Source organism: Danio rerio, chromosome 5, assembly GCF_049306965.1.
Source record: "Danio rerio strain Tuebingen ecotype United States chromosome 5, GRCz12tu, whole genome shotgun sequence".
NCBI classification, from domain to species: Eukaryota; Metazoa; Chordata; class Actinopteri; order Cypriniformes; family Danionidae; genus Danio; species Danio rerio.
In genome coordinates this window covers 3,614,918-3,629,978 of record NC_133180.1, presented here as the reverse complement: position 1 = coordinate 3,629,978, position 15,061 = coordinate 3,614,918, and the positions used below count along the sequence as shown (strand labels likewise).

Below are 15,061 nucleotides of genomic sequence, written 5' to 3'. Positions count from 1 at the left end.
TATTAATCAGTTTTAGCCTTTTTAAATGCTGCTTTGCTTTTTTACTAAATGCAAAAGTCAGAATGTGCGAATATAAAACCAACTTTACGTCACTATCCTTCAGATTGAAGCATCTGCTGAATGTGTCTATGTCAATGCGGTATCTATAATGGAATACTATACTCTACATCTCATGCATTTTCAGATTTGGTGGCAGATAGCAGTCCTGAGTAGCATTTAGACACTTATTTAAAACTGAAATATTTGTAGTGCTTTTATCTGTCCAATTAACTTAAAATATGTGTTTGTATATTTCCCTTTTTATCTATTTTTTGTAAGTTGCATTCGGATTAAACCCTGTATTTACCTAATAATCTTGGCATCACATTGTTTTCGTTCAGTCCGTTAAAGTGCTAGTGTTGTATTGAAGTCACTCTTGCATGCAGTTTCAGAAGGAAAACTCATGGTAAAGATTATATGGAGCGTGATGTCGTGTTGTGCTCATATCAGTACACTCTCAGAAAAAAAGGTACAATGAGGGTACAATTTTGTTCCTAGAGGGAACAAAATATAAAATTGTACCTTTAAAGGTCCCATATTGGTCCTTAGGGTACAATTTTGTACCCAAATGGGCTATAAAGGTACAAATGTCCAGATTTAGGTTTGAAAGGTACATTTTTGTACCTTTTATAGCACATTTGGGTACAAAATTGTACCGTAAAGGACCAATTTGGCACCTTTAAAGGTACAATTATATATTTTGTTTCACTATAGGAACAAAATTGTACCCTCAGCTCATGATAAGATCAAGACACTATATAACAATAATTTAAATGTATTAATACTAAACATTAATACTAAAATACATAATTTAAAAATATAATAAATAAATAAATTGATTGAATTAAATATTTTAATAATTATTTTTTTTCATGTATTTAAATTACATTTTTTCTCAAAAATGTTAATAATTTAATTTATAATTAAATGTAATTTTAATCATTAAAAACGTAAATACTGGTCTTTGCTTACTGTTTAAGTCGCTATAGTATATATGGGATGTAGAATAAACCATGCAGAGTGACAGCATCTTCATACAGGTGGTGATGTTGCTGTCTCTTTAAGAATTTGGCTTGTTGAGACGTTATAGTAGTGTTTGTTACTGAGGCGGTCGGTCGACTATGCTGGCTGTTTACACAGAACTTCGCACGCTTTTCAAAGAAAAGTCTATTTTGGAGTCCACACTTTTCAGGTAAGAATGTATTAAACATATATTTTCAGTCTCATTTTTACATGTGAAGCCGTGTTCTGTTGATTTTGTCTGACTCTCTGGTCTCGGCTTTCCCCCGCTTTGTGCTCCGGGCTGGCTGGTGTACGTTGGCCTGCAGGATGGAGTTTGCTAAGATGTCTGCAGCTTATTAAAGAAGTTAATACAATGTGATATCGAAGTCACCGAGGGACATAACCTTATAGACGGTGAGTACTATATGCTGTTAGTTTTCTCGGTGTAAAAGTTCCCTTTATCGCCTACGTTACGCATTCGCGCCTTATATGTTACGTAACTGCTTTATTAATAAGTGTTGCCACGGCGGAATATAATCGCAACCCAGATAGCAAAATACACTTGGGCCAGTTGCGGCTAGATTCTCGCCTGCCCGAGTCCGTCTGCTGTATCGTTACTCGGGCCAGATGCGGCGGCAGAAGCGAGCCGACGCTGCCGTAACCATGCACCGGAATCGGGCCGTGAGTAATGTGCGGTGTGGCCCAGAGCTGCCGCGACTGAAGTCTTCATATACCTTGATATAAAACCTTTTGTTATTAATACTGGAATTTGTAATTATCAATAATGTTTTATATTTTGAGGCCATTTACTAGCCACGATTGACCGCGGAAATGTAATTTTAGACGGTTATATAAGTTACACCGCCATTTTGTGAAGAAAAATCACAATTTTGTCACCGGCAAAGCGACTGATTATGTAAACGTGGCTAGTTACAAACGTGGCGTGTGTGTATGCTTGTACATATCTTCGTTTCAGTGTCTAAGTTACATTAATGTTGAGGAGTGTCCACAAACTCATGTCCAGAATTGTTGGTGCTTTACTATCGTTTAACGTTATACTTATATATAAATAAAATACTATAAATAAATAGTTATTGCTTTATCTTATTGCTTTCCTGAAGTTTATGAAGTTTCCAATTGTCTTTCAGGACAAGATTGAACAACATAATGCAGCCTAACAGCATTAGACCAATGAAGGCATGTCATATGAAAGCATGGCTCAGTTACAAGATGTAAGTATGTTTCATTATCTATACCATGGTTTTAATGGCTTACATACTATTTTAAATTTGTAGGTTTTTACTTACAAACAACAATAAATGTACACCTACGTGTTTAAAATTATTTTCTAGGTTTTCATCGAAAGATGAGAGATCAACTGAAGAATGCTATGGACCTGACTCTAAGGTACTCTTTCTAAACTTTCTCCACTTGATTAATATTATTAAATTCTAGCTTTGGATGGATTCCTTCATATTTGTTTGTATGCCACATCTTATGTTCCAGGAATTGATTTTACAGCAGCACTTCTCATGTTGCCAGCCTTGTTAAGCGAGACACTTCAACATTTCGTTGTGCTCTGGTGCGTATGTTGTTTTCTGTTTATTATATGCTGTGATAAATGCATTTTATAATGCTTGATATTCTTTATATTAGGATGATGCAGTGGGTAGTGCTGTCACCTTAAAGCAAGAAGGTCGCTGGTTCGAGCCTCGGCTGGGTCAGTTGGCATTTGTGTGAGGAGTTTGCATATTCTTCCAGTGTTCGTGAGGGTTTCCTCCAAGTGCTCCGGTTTCCCCACAAGTCCAAAGACATGCGCTATAGCTGAATTTGGTAAGCTTATTTGTCTGTAGTGTATAAATGTGTGTGTGAATAAGTGTGTCTGGATGTTTCGTAATACTGGGTTGCAGTTAGAAGGACATCTGCTGCATAAAACATATGCTGGATAAGTTGGTGGTTCATTCCACTGTGGCGACCCCAGATTAATAAAGGGACTAAGCCAAAAAGAAACTGAATGAATGAATGAAATTTATATTAGTCTTTTAATCTGTGATACTTTTTTTTTTAAAATCAGTGAATATTAATTATTTTCCTTTCTATGCATGTTGATTTTCTCTTCATCAGTGATAGAGGGACTGATATTAATGTAATTATTGCTTTGTCATTTACAGGGAATCATCTTCACCACATCCAACAGTTCAAGTACAGGAGGACACCACCGACTGGACAAATGTGTTAACAAGACAAGTCACGGCAGTCTTCAGAGTTGATGGGATTGCGATTGGCCGGGCTAATGATGTGGACGAATATACATTTTTGACATATCCATCTTATTAGAAGAACACCTTGATGTTTCTGCAGTGGAATGTTTTGAATGAACTGTGGACAGTGACAAGCCTGGATCTACTCCAGTTACCAGAGTGATCAACCTTGTTTTTTGTTTCTCTACATGCTCTTGGGATAATCACAATCAAGTTAATCCAGCACACTGCTATCATTCATGCATAAAGCAAATTTTTAAATAACTTGTGGTCCTAATGACTATCAAAGAACATTTTCCAGTTATGAGTGCTTTACATGTCATGTTTATCAAAAGCATAAACACATATTGTGTTACAACAAATTACAACTCCACTTGAGGATGATGAGGAGTAATCTACTGATGTTGAGGAAGAGGCTACTGATGTATTCGGTTTTCTGCACTGTTGAAGCAATTTATAGAGAAACATTGCCTTCATTCTGAAATACAGAGAAAATTTTGATGACAAATTATTTATTATGACTGAGTATTTTGACTCAAGACAAATACTTTGGACTTTATAAAGTGAAGTACTTGATGTAGCCTGTGTAATGTGTTTATAAATCTTAAACAGTATTCTTGTGGTCTTTGTATTAAGGGTAGATTATATACTGTACAGTGGGTGAACAATTTTTATTTGTTTTCTAAATTGTTCTTTTTACTGTTTTACATGTCTGCTTTATATTTACTGTGTAATTTTATTTCTTGACACATTCAGTTGTGAGTTGTAATGAAATATTTCTACATTAATAAATAAAAATGGACATCTGCGAACCGAAATATTTTATTTATTTATTTGTGCATCCAGTCACCAAAGGATCAAAATGCCTGGGTCAGTACCCTGAAAATGCTATATAATATAAAAAGGTACATTTTTGTACCTTCGGTGGGGGTACAAAATTGTCCCTTAAAGGGTACAAATGTAGAAGGTACAATTTTGTACCTTTAAATAGAGGTACAAATTTGTACCCTTAAGGGTACCACCCCAGTGACGGGCCATTTGTACCCTAAAAGGTACAATTTTGTACCTTTTTTTCTGAGAGTGTAGCTGATTTCATTATTATTAATCAGTTTTAGCCTTTTTAAATGCTGCTTTGCTTATTACTAAATGCAAAAGTCAGAATGTGCGAATATAAAACCAACTTTACGTCACTATCCTTCAGATTGAAGCATCTGCTTAATGTGTCTATGTCAATGCGGTATCTATAATGGAATACTATACTCTATATCTCATGCATTTTCAGATTTGGTGGCAGATAGCAGTCCTGAGCAGCATTTAGACACTTATTTAAAACTGAAATATTTGTAGTGCATTTATCTGTCCAATTAACTTTATTTAAATGTTTGCATATGTGCATCTTTGTTTCTTTTTTGTAAGTCACATTTGGATAAAACCGTATAATCCTGGCATCACGTTGCTTTTGTCGCATTGTTGCTTTTGTCCTTCTTTTGTAAAAACGTCTGCTAAAGGCATACATGCAACCAATACAATACTTGGTCTGTATTGCAGACTCTGAATTGTATTCTGTTTAATAATTTCACTGAGGAAATGGAACTTCTCTAACTTTTAACTTAAGTCAAGACTCATTATAAAAGAATTTTGTTTTATTCATGCAGATGATTATATCATGAGCCTAAAAAGTATGTGGAGACTTTAAGCAACATCTTAAACTGTCTTCAAGTCATTGAGAGTCATCAAGAAATATGTCATTTGTTGTAAAGAACAACATAGGTGCAGTTTTCTAGCAAAGCATCTGGCAAAAAGGATAAAAGTATTCAGTATAAAAGTTGAAACTTTCAATGCAACAGTAAAAAAAGTACGTTCTTTGAAGTATTATTATGAGTAGGATGATTAAAATTGAAAAATGAAAACAAAAGTGATTTTGTTGACTTAAAGTGAGTAAATCTGTTGCTTTAAAAATATTAACTTAATTTTTTATAATTATTTACTTACTGTAAAGTCAGCATTAACCTGTACTTTTAGTATATTGATGTAATTTTTAAACAAATGGAATATTTATAGGGACTGGACTTTCTGATTAGCTCATGCCTAATCAGGGAAAATATTTGGGGAAAAGTGGTGTCATCATTATATTTGTACATAAATATTTGGGGAAAAGTGGTGTTAGTGAGGCCAGCAGGGGGCGCCCAACCTGCGGTCTGTGTGGGTCCTAATGCCCCAGTATAGTGACGGGGACGCTATACTGCTCAGTGAGCGCCGTCTTTCGGATGAGACGTTAAACCGAGGTCCCGACTCTCTGTGGTCGTTAAAAATCCCAGGATGTCCTTCGAAAAGAGTAGGGGTTTAACCCGGCATCCTGGCCAAATCTGCCCACTGGCCTTCATCCATCATGGCCACCTAAACATCCCCATATTCAATTGGCTGCATCACTGTCTCCTCTCCACCAATCAGCTGGTGTGTGGTGTGCGGTCTGGCGCAAAATGGCTGCCGTCGCGTCATCCAGGTGGATGCTGCACACTGGTGGTGGATGAGGAGAGCCCCCCCCACTATGTAAAAGCGCTTTGAGTGCCCAGAAAAGCGCTATATAAATGTAAGGAATTATTATTATTAATTATTATTATTATTATTAATATTTGCACATTTACTTTAAATATTAATATTTATTTACTTGTAATATTTAAGTATTTTCTAATCATTGCAAACCTAGTTGTAATATTAAGGTAATTTGAATAGATTGATATGTCACAATGGATGTGTAGTTCCCAGCATGCTGTGCAAGAGATTGAATTAAGAGGGGAATATTTTCGAAAATTAAAAAGCAATCTTGGGTGTTTAAATTTGAGAGAAAGAGTTGTTAGAGTTTATTCTTCCTTAGTTAGAGACTAAAAAGAATTTTGAGAGTGTTGTTTTGGTTTTATGGTTACCACCTTGCAAAGGAGTAGCCCTCATGCTAACACAAGCTCACACAAGTTAATTGTACCTGATATAAGATAGTAAAATGTATTTAAAATTTGTTTGTGCAAATTGTTATGACCATTTTTTTAAGTTGTTTTTTTTTTTTCAGAGTGTGGAAACCCCTAGGTTGATATCAAAAGTAGGACCGCCACTCTTAACGCAGAAGCTCAGACTTTGATTGAAGATGATTTGAATTGGATTAATTTGTTTGAATTAGTTATTCACCTTAACAACAATGTTAGATGGTAAAATAAACGTTGTAAATTTTGATTTCAAGCCAACTTTAAGTCTGCTTAACAGTTCCAAGTTACAACACGTTTACTACTTTTTTTAAATTAAAGTAACTAATTGTTTTTTTTACAATGTGCTACGGTCTCACCTTATGGGTAGGGCCAGACGGAATCTGCGGACGTTTTTTGCTTTTTCTGCTGAGAATTTTGGTAAAAGTCTGCGGATTTCTACAGAATTATTTTGGGAGTATCATAACTAAAACCTTAATATATGAAATAAATATATATATATATATTTTAAACTTTTATTTAATGTTTAAAATGCAAATCCAATTAGATCCACCTTATTTGGTAAACAAAGCAAGTTTGTCATATAATATATCTAGTAAAAGACAGAAAATATTACTGTACAAACTGCACATAAATCATATGAACATTTTCACATTAGTCAATAATATTACTGTAATTAATAAAAAAAAACTGAATAAATATAGATTTACATACATTTACTCAAGTAAATAAACAGAATTAGTGATGGGCTAAAAATCTGTGGAAAATCTGCGGAATTTTGCTCGCACAGATTCCGGATGGGCCTATTAATGGGATATTAAAAGCATGCATTGAATGCATTCTCCAGAATTTTGTGGAATAAAAGTCATCCTGGTGTCATTGATAACACATTTTACGAATAGTCGAACATACTACTCAGACTTGTACTCTTGATGCACTTTTTCTTACTTAGAGTTTTTGTCTTGTTTCAAGGCCAAACTTCTAAAAACACTTAAAGAAACATTTTCTAGAAAAATATTGCCTTTTTTAAAGAAATAAGGTAAGTTTTTTTTGTAAAACAAGCAAAATAATCTGCCAGTCTGGAGAATTTATAAAATTATTTATTAAATTATAAATTTATAAAATTATTTATTAAATTATAAATTTATAAAAAAGGAGAAATACGATTATATTGTTTACACCTTTGGCAGATTATTTAGCTTGTTTAGGTAAAAACACACTTGATTTTGACTCATTATTTGTCATAATAGGACAATATTTTTGATTTGTCTAGAAAATGTTTCTTTATTTGAAAGTTTTTAGATATTTAGACTTGAAACAAGACAGAAAATATAAGCAAGAAAAGCATTTTTTTTGCAGTTTGTACTACAATTGAACTTAGAATTATTCGCCCCCCTGTTTATTTTTTTTTCCAATTTCTGTTTAACGGAGAACAGATTTTTTTCAACCTATTTCTGATCATAATAGTTTTATTAACTCATTTCTAATAACGGATTTATTTTATCTTTGCCATGATGACAGTAAATAATATTTGACTAGATATTTTTCAAGACACTATATATACAGCTTAAAGTGGCATTTAAAGGCTTCACTAGGTTAATTAGGTTAACTAGGCAGGTTAGGATAATTAGGCAAGTCATTGTATAACGATGGTTTGTTCTGTAGACTATCAGAAAACAATTAGCTTAAAGGGGCTAATAACTTTGTCCTTAAAATGGTGTTTTAAAAATTAAAAACTGCTTTTATTCTAGCCGGAATAAAACAAATAAGACTTTCTCCAGAAGAAAAAATATTATCAGACATACTGTGAAAATGTCCTTGCCCTGTTAAACATCATTTGGGAAATATAAAACAATATAAATAAATTTAAAGGGGGCTAATAATTCTGCCTTCAACTGTATATTGTTATTGCTGTACATTACACTTTGATAGACTCATGTCTGGCTCATCATCTTTGGGCATTCAAACAAGCGTTTTTCTGTGAAGCTGCTTTGAAACCGTGTGCATGGGGAATTGAATTAATGAAATGTAAATGACCCAAGATCAAAGTCTGGCCTGATGTGAGGGAATACTGATGTGTATCTCATGCATCTTCAGTCTCGGAGGATTTCACTGGCAGACAGCGGCCCTAAGAAGTATTTAGACACTTAAGCAACTGTCTGAAAGTTATTGCTTTAGATGTCAGATCAAAGCAACTGTAATCTATTGGTTTGCACAACATTTGGCCAAATAAATGCAATTGCGCTCCACTTACTTTGAACTTGTTTTTGTTTTTATGAAATATTCTGTCTTGTATTCTAGGGCTGCGCGATTATGGGGGAAATCATAATCATGATTATTTATTTCAGTTAAAATTGTAATTATGGCTATTTAAAAGGATTACCAGTGGGCCGTACGACCAAAAATAGATATAGAATCATAATACAATACAATACACTAGAAAATACAGTTAAATTCAAAGGAGTTATTGCAAAAAAAACAATGAAATATGACATGAAATATGAGTTTATACATTTTTTATATAAAATTTTCCCCAACATTTTCATTTGGCTGTACTATTTTTTGGACTGTCTTATGTTTTTTTTTTGTCCCAATTTTGGCTTTGTTTCTGACTAATGTAATATATATGCATATATCATATATTATTGTAAAGCGTGCTATAAAAATATTAATTTTAAAAGAGAGATCTGTGAGAGTGTCATTTATAATTTTTTTCTGTAAATAAGGTTGCCATTACAACTGCTTTACATTATAAAGGTCATGGAATCTCAAAATTGTTAATAACAAAGCAGAATGGAACAAGGGAAAAAAAAACAGCCAACAAAAGTCCTCAAAATTATGTTAAAATGTTTAATTAAAATGACAATAAAATAAAAAATATAAATGAAACAAACTGTGCTTTAAGCATAATCCCCACTGTAAGAATTAAATTTGATTTGTTTCATATTAAAACTACTAAAATTATTCAATCAAGAGCAGTGAGTGATTTTTGTCTTTTGCTATTTGATTATTAATTATACTTAATTTAATTTAATTTTAATTTAATTTAATTTATTAACATTTTTGGACTTAAGGACTGTTGATGTACCTGATAGAACCACATATTTTAGTTATTTTTTCCCTTTTTGCTCCAATTGCATACTTTTATTGTTGTAGAATTTGTTCCCCATGGTATTGAAAATGATATCAAATATTGACATTTTTCAGCGTATCGAAGTCCGAAATTTCATTATCGTGACAACTCTAATAATCTTAATATTGTGTAATTTAATTCTGTTGTTATCGAAAGTGGCGAGGCAGTGGAGCAGGAGGTAGTGCTGTCGCCTCACAGCAAGTATGTCGCTGGTTCGAACCTGTGCCTCAGTTGGCGTTTCTGTGTGGAGTTTGCATGTTCTCCCTGCCTTCAAGTGGGTTTCCTCCGGCTGCTCCGGTTTCCCCCACAGTCCAAAGACATGTGGTTCAGATGAATTGGGTAAGCTAAATTGTCGGTAGTGTATGAATGTATGTGTGAATGTTTCCCAGAGATGGGTTGCGGCTGGAAGGGCATCCGCTGCGTAAAAAAAAAACTTGTTGGATAAGTTGGCGGTTCATTCTGCTGTGGCGACCCCAGATTAATAAAGGGACTAAACCGACAAGATGAATGAATGAATGGTATCGAAAGTGTTATCAAATATCGATATTTTTCAAGGTAATATATTGAAATTGGAAGTTCCAGTATCGTGATAACACTTTTTGCTTTGTTTGCATACTTTTGAGGAATTTTGTTCAAATATCTATCATTTTTAAGATACTAATAGTCTTAATGTTGTGCAATTTATTCCTTGTGGTATTAGAAATGGTATCGAATATCAATATTTTTCAAGGTATTGTGTCGAAATTGGAAATTCCAGTTTCGTGACAACATTTTTTACTTCATTTGCATACTTTTGTGAAATTTGTTCCCTATGATATTGAAAATGATATCAAAAATTTATATTTTTCAAGGTATTGAAGTTGGAAATTCCAGTATTTTAAAAACACTTAATCTTAATGCTTTGAAATGGATTTCTTTGTTGTATCGAAAACCGTATTGGATATCGATATTTTTCAAGGTATCGTATCGTTGTTGGAAATTCAAGTATTTTGACAACACTAATACTCTTATTGTTGTGGAATTAATTTTTTGTGATATCGTAAACAGTATTGAATATTGATATATTTTAAGGTATTGTATAAAATTGGAAATTCCAGTATTGTGACAACACTAATACTCTTAATGTTGTGTCATTTATTTATTGTGGTTACGAGAAGAGTATCGAACATTGATATTTTTCAAGGTATTGGGTCGAAGTTGGAATTTTCAGAATCGTGACACCCTATTTACTTCATTTGCATACTTTTGTGGAATTTCTTCTACATGATATTGAAAATGTTATTAAAAAAATGTGTATTTTTGAAGGTATCGAAGTTGGAAATTCCAGTATTCTAAGAACACTTAATCTTAATGTTATGAAATTTATTTCTTTGTGGTATCAAAAACGGTATTTAATATCGATATTTGTCAAGGTATCACATCGTTGTTGGAAATTCAAGTATTGTGACAACACTAATACTCTTATTGTTGTGGAATTTATTTCTTGTGGTATCAAAAACGTCTTCGAATATCGATATTTTTTAAGGTATTGTATCAAAGTTGAAAATTCAAGTATTGTGACAACACTAATACTCTTAGTGTTGTGGAATTTATTTCTTGTGATATTGAAAACGGTATCGAATATTGATATTTTTTCAAGGTGTCGTATAAAAGTTGGAAATTCCATTATTGTGACAACACTAATACTCTTAACGCTATGCAATGTATTCCTTGCTGTATCGGAAACGATATCGAATATTAATATTTTTCAAGGCATGATATCGAAGTTGGAAATTCCAGTATCATGACAACCCTAGTATATAGTGTGCCATTTAGGACACAGTGCTAGTCTTTTTGATGGCAGTGTATCTCCTCCAGGATCTGTTGTTATAATGCACAATTTCTCACCTGGGAAGTCATCGAATGCGTCTGTGTGGGAGCCAAGAACCGCCCGGGTCTTATTGGAGGTGATAGATTTGTGGTCTTGTAAACCGTTAGGTCTGTTCTCTGAGGCCATACTGCCAGATGTTCGGTCTTTTGAAAGCTGTGTGAATCTCCAGATCCAGCCAGAGGGGACGCACTGACTGTAAACGAATCTTGAAAGTCTTTTCTCCTTGTAGAAAAGAGTTATTGCATCATAAAAATAGACTATGAACCATTTTCCTGTTAGTGGAATGCGAGTGTTTGTTTTGCGAGAGGAGTCTGACATTGTGTTTTGAGTTTTTCTGTAATTTGCTGGGAATCATTATGCTCATTATGATCATGAATGGAGAAAAGTGTTTCTGTGGTTTGATGGCAAACTACTCCGATGGCAGCGAGTAAACTTAGCAAGTTGTGGCTAGATTTGAACATTTTCTCAAAAAAAGAAAAAAAGCTGAGCCGCGCTTGCCTGTGCAAAACGTGTGCTGTGTTGTGGGTGGTTGCTAAGGAGTTTTGAGTGGTTGCTAGGTGGTTTCAAGTCCTCCCTCAAGCCTGCGTTATATTCTGATCTCAAGTCTGCAGTCTGCATTAGGTGAAAATCACAGGCTTTGTTGAAAACTAATATTTACATCAATTTCTCAGTGAATATAGGCAATAATGTTTGGTGCAGTTTTTAAAATATTAATTAAAATAAGAGTTTGGTCACAGAACATCTTCAAGAATACGAACTAAACAGGAGAAGCACTTTAGCAGCATCTAGAACAGCAGCCTGTAAGTACATTTAAGATTTGTTTCAGTTGTTGTGTATGGTTTGAGGACTTGTTTCCAGCTGTTTGTGTAAAGTCGTAGGACATTTAAACTTGCTTTCAGTTGTGTATAATACTAGAAGTTGTTTAGCCACTGTTTCCTTGGTTACTATAAGAGCTTGTGTAGCGAACGCAGACGCGGTTCGCGTCGTCCGCCTCAGTTTCGGCCCTTGTTTTGACTCGGGAGGCGTGTCCAAACGCCAGGTAACCACTATATAGCGAGCACGGTAGCATTAGTCGGCAGGAGAAGCACTTTAGCAGCATCTAGAACAGCAGCCTGTAAGTACATTTAAGATTTGTTTCAGTTGTTGTGTATGGTTTGAGGACTTGTTTCCAGCTGTTTGTGTAAAGTTGTAGGACATTTAAACTTGCTTTCAGTTGTGTATAATACTAGAAGTTGTTTAGCCACTGTTTCCTTGGTTACTATAAGAGCTTGTGTAGCGAACGCAGACGCGGTTCGCGTCGTCCGCCTCAGTTTCGGCCCTTGTTTTGACTCTCGAGGCGTGTCCAGCTGAATTCAATCAGCTAGTGCTTTAGGGGTTATATAAACAACTAGTTCACCGCGGCAGCGGTCGCGGCAGCCTCGTGTGAAGACCGCCTCGTGTGAAGACCGACGAGGGTAAAGACCATCGACTCTACCTGCGCGACTCCACCGAGCAAAGACACCGACAAAGCACTTGAGTACTTTACTGTATTGTTTTACTTTACACTTATTTTTTGTTGTCAGTGCACTTTTATTATGTGTTTTCTAATTCCTGTTGTTACTAACACTCGCAAAACACGGGAGGTACGCTGCAGGCGTAATCCTCACAACCTTCGTTCAATACATGTATCTACTATTTCACAACTCTCTCTCTCCGTGGGCCTCTGGAATTGTCAATCAGCTGTTAACAAGGCTGATTTTATTACCTCCATAGCTACATATTCTGACTATAATCTCATGGCTCTAACTGAGACCTGGTTGAGGCCGGAGGACACTGCTACACATGCTACTCTTTCTGCTAATTTCTCTTTTTCCCACACTCCTCGTCAGACAGGGAGAGGGGGTGGGACTGGACTACTAATTTCCAAAGAATGGAAATTTACTCTGATACCGTCCCTGCCAACAATCAGCTCCTTTGAATTCCATGCAGTCACCATTATCCACCCCTTCTACATAAATGTGGTTGTCATCTACCGCCCACCAGGTAAATTAGGTCACTTCCTAGATGAACTGGATGTTCTTCTCTCATCTTTTTCTAATTTTGCCACTCCCTTATTGGTGCTAGGTGACTTCAACATTTACGTTGACAAACCGCAAGCTGCAGACTTTCAGACTCTGCTTGCCTCTTTTGACCTAAAAAGAGCACCTACTTCTGCTACCCACAAATCAGGTAATCAGCTAGACCTTATTTACACACGACACTGCTTCACTGATCAAACAATAGTAACTCCACTACAAATATCTGATCATTTCCTTCTGTCTCTCAACATCCACATTACTCCTGAGCCGCCACACACTCCAACACTGGTTACCTTTCGCAGAAACCTACGATCTCTCTCACCCAATAGACTATCCACCATTGTTTCAGACTCTCTTCCTCCATCTCGCAAACTCACTGCACTTGATTCGAACAGTGCCACTAATACACTCTGCTCCACACTAGCATCATGTCTAGACCGATTATGTCCTCTTGCATCCAGGCCAGCCCGTGCCAGTCCTCCTGCACCCTGGCTCTCGGATGCTCTCCGTGAGCATCGCTCAAAACTTCGGGCTGCAGAGAGAATTTGGCGGAAAACTAAAAATCCTGCACATCTCTTAACATACCAAACTCTTCTGTCCTCTTTCTCAGCTGAGGTTACTTCTGCAAAGCAGACGTATTACCGTCTGAAAATCAACAATGCCACTAATCCTCGCCTACTTTTTAAAACATTTTCCTCCCTCCTCTATCCTCCTCCTCCACCCGCATCCTCCACACTTACTACTGATGACTTTGCTACATTCTTCTGCACCAAAACTGCAAAAATCAGTGCTCAATTTGCTGCACCTACAACAAACACGCAAGATACAACACCAACACCACACACACTCACCTCCTTTTCTCAGCTCTCTGAGTCTGAGGTGTCCAAACTTGTGCTATCTAGCCATGCAACCACCTGTCCACTCGATCCCATTCCCTCTCATCTCTTGCAAGCCATCTCTCCTGCAGTCATACCAACACTGACTCACATAATTAACACATCTCTTGACTCTGGTTTATTCCCCACTACATTTAAGCAGGCTAGGGTAACCCCACTGCTAAAGAAACCCAACCTGGACCATACGCTACTTGAAAACTACAGACCAGTATCCCTGCTTCCATTCATGGCCAAGATTCTGGAGAAAGTAGTGTTCAATCAAGTCCTGGACTTTCTTACTCAAAACAATCTCATGGACAACAAGCAATCCGGCTTTAAGAAAGGCCACTCAACTGAGACTGCCCTGCTCTCGGTCGTGGAGGATCTCAGACTGGCTAAAGCAGACTCTAAATCATCAGTCCTCATTTTGCTGGACTTGTCAGCTGCTTTTGACACTGTCAACCACCAGATCCTGCTATCTACGCTTGAGTCACTGGGCGTTGCGGGCACTGTTATACAATGGTTTAGATCTTACCTCTCTGACAGGTCATTCAGGGTGTCTTGGAGGGGAGAGGTGTCCAACCTACAGCATCTAAACACTGGGGTACCTCAAGGCTCTGTTCTTGGGCCACTTCTCTTCTCCATCTACACATCATCTCTAGGACCAGTCATCCAGAGACATGGATTCTCCTACCACTGCTATGCTGATGACACCCAGCTATACCTCTCTTTTCATCCTGATGATCCCTCGGTTCCAGCTCGTATCTCAGCCTGCCTGTTGGATATTTCACACTGGATGAAAGATCATCATCTTCAGCTGAACCTCGCAAAAACGGAAATGCTTGTAGT

At 36.1% G+C, this 15,061-nt stretch overlaps 1 protein-coding gene and 1 long non-coding RNA gene across 4 annotated transcripts in view; both read left to right on the top strand.

Annotated features, from left to right (window-relative positions):
• Positions 1 to 15,061, top strand: part of rnf43 (ring finger protein 43) — a 241,885-nt gene that overhangs the window by 4,302 nt on the left and 222,522 nt on the right. The gene's annotated exons all lie outside the window — the stretch shown is intronic.
• On the top strand, positions 1,153 to 5,201 carry LOC137495543 (uncharacterized). 2 transcript variants are annotated; one of them, XR_011015409.2, is made up of 8 exons: positions 1,153 to 1,231; positions 1,368 to 1,455; positions 2,190 to 2,273; positions 2,394 to 2,448; positions 2,548 to 2,623; positions 2,698 to 2,874; positions 3,213 to 4,207; positions 4,355 to 5,201. It is a non-coding gene; the product is annotated as an uncharacterized lncRNA (long non-coding RNA). The 2 variants fall into 2 exon arrangements; XR_011015410.2 differs by lacking the exons at positions 2,698 to 2,874; positions 4,355 to 5,201 and having other exon boundaries at positions 3,213 to 4,109.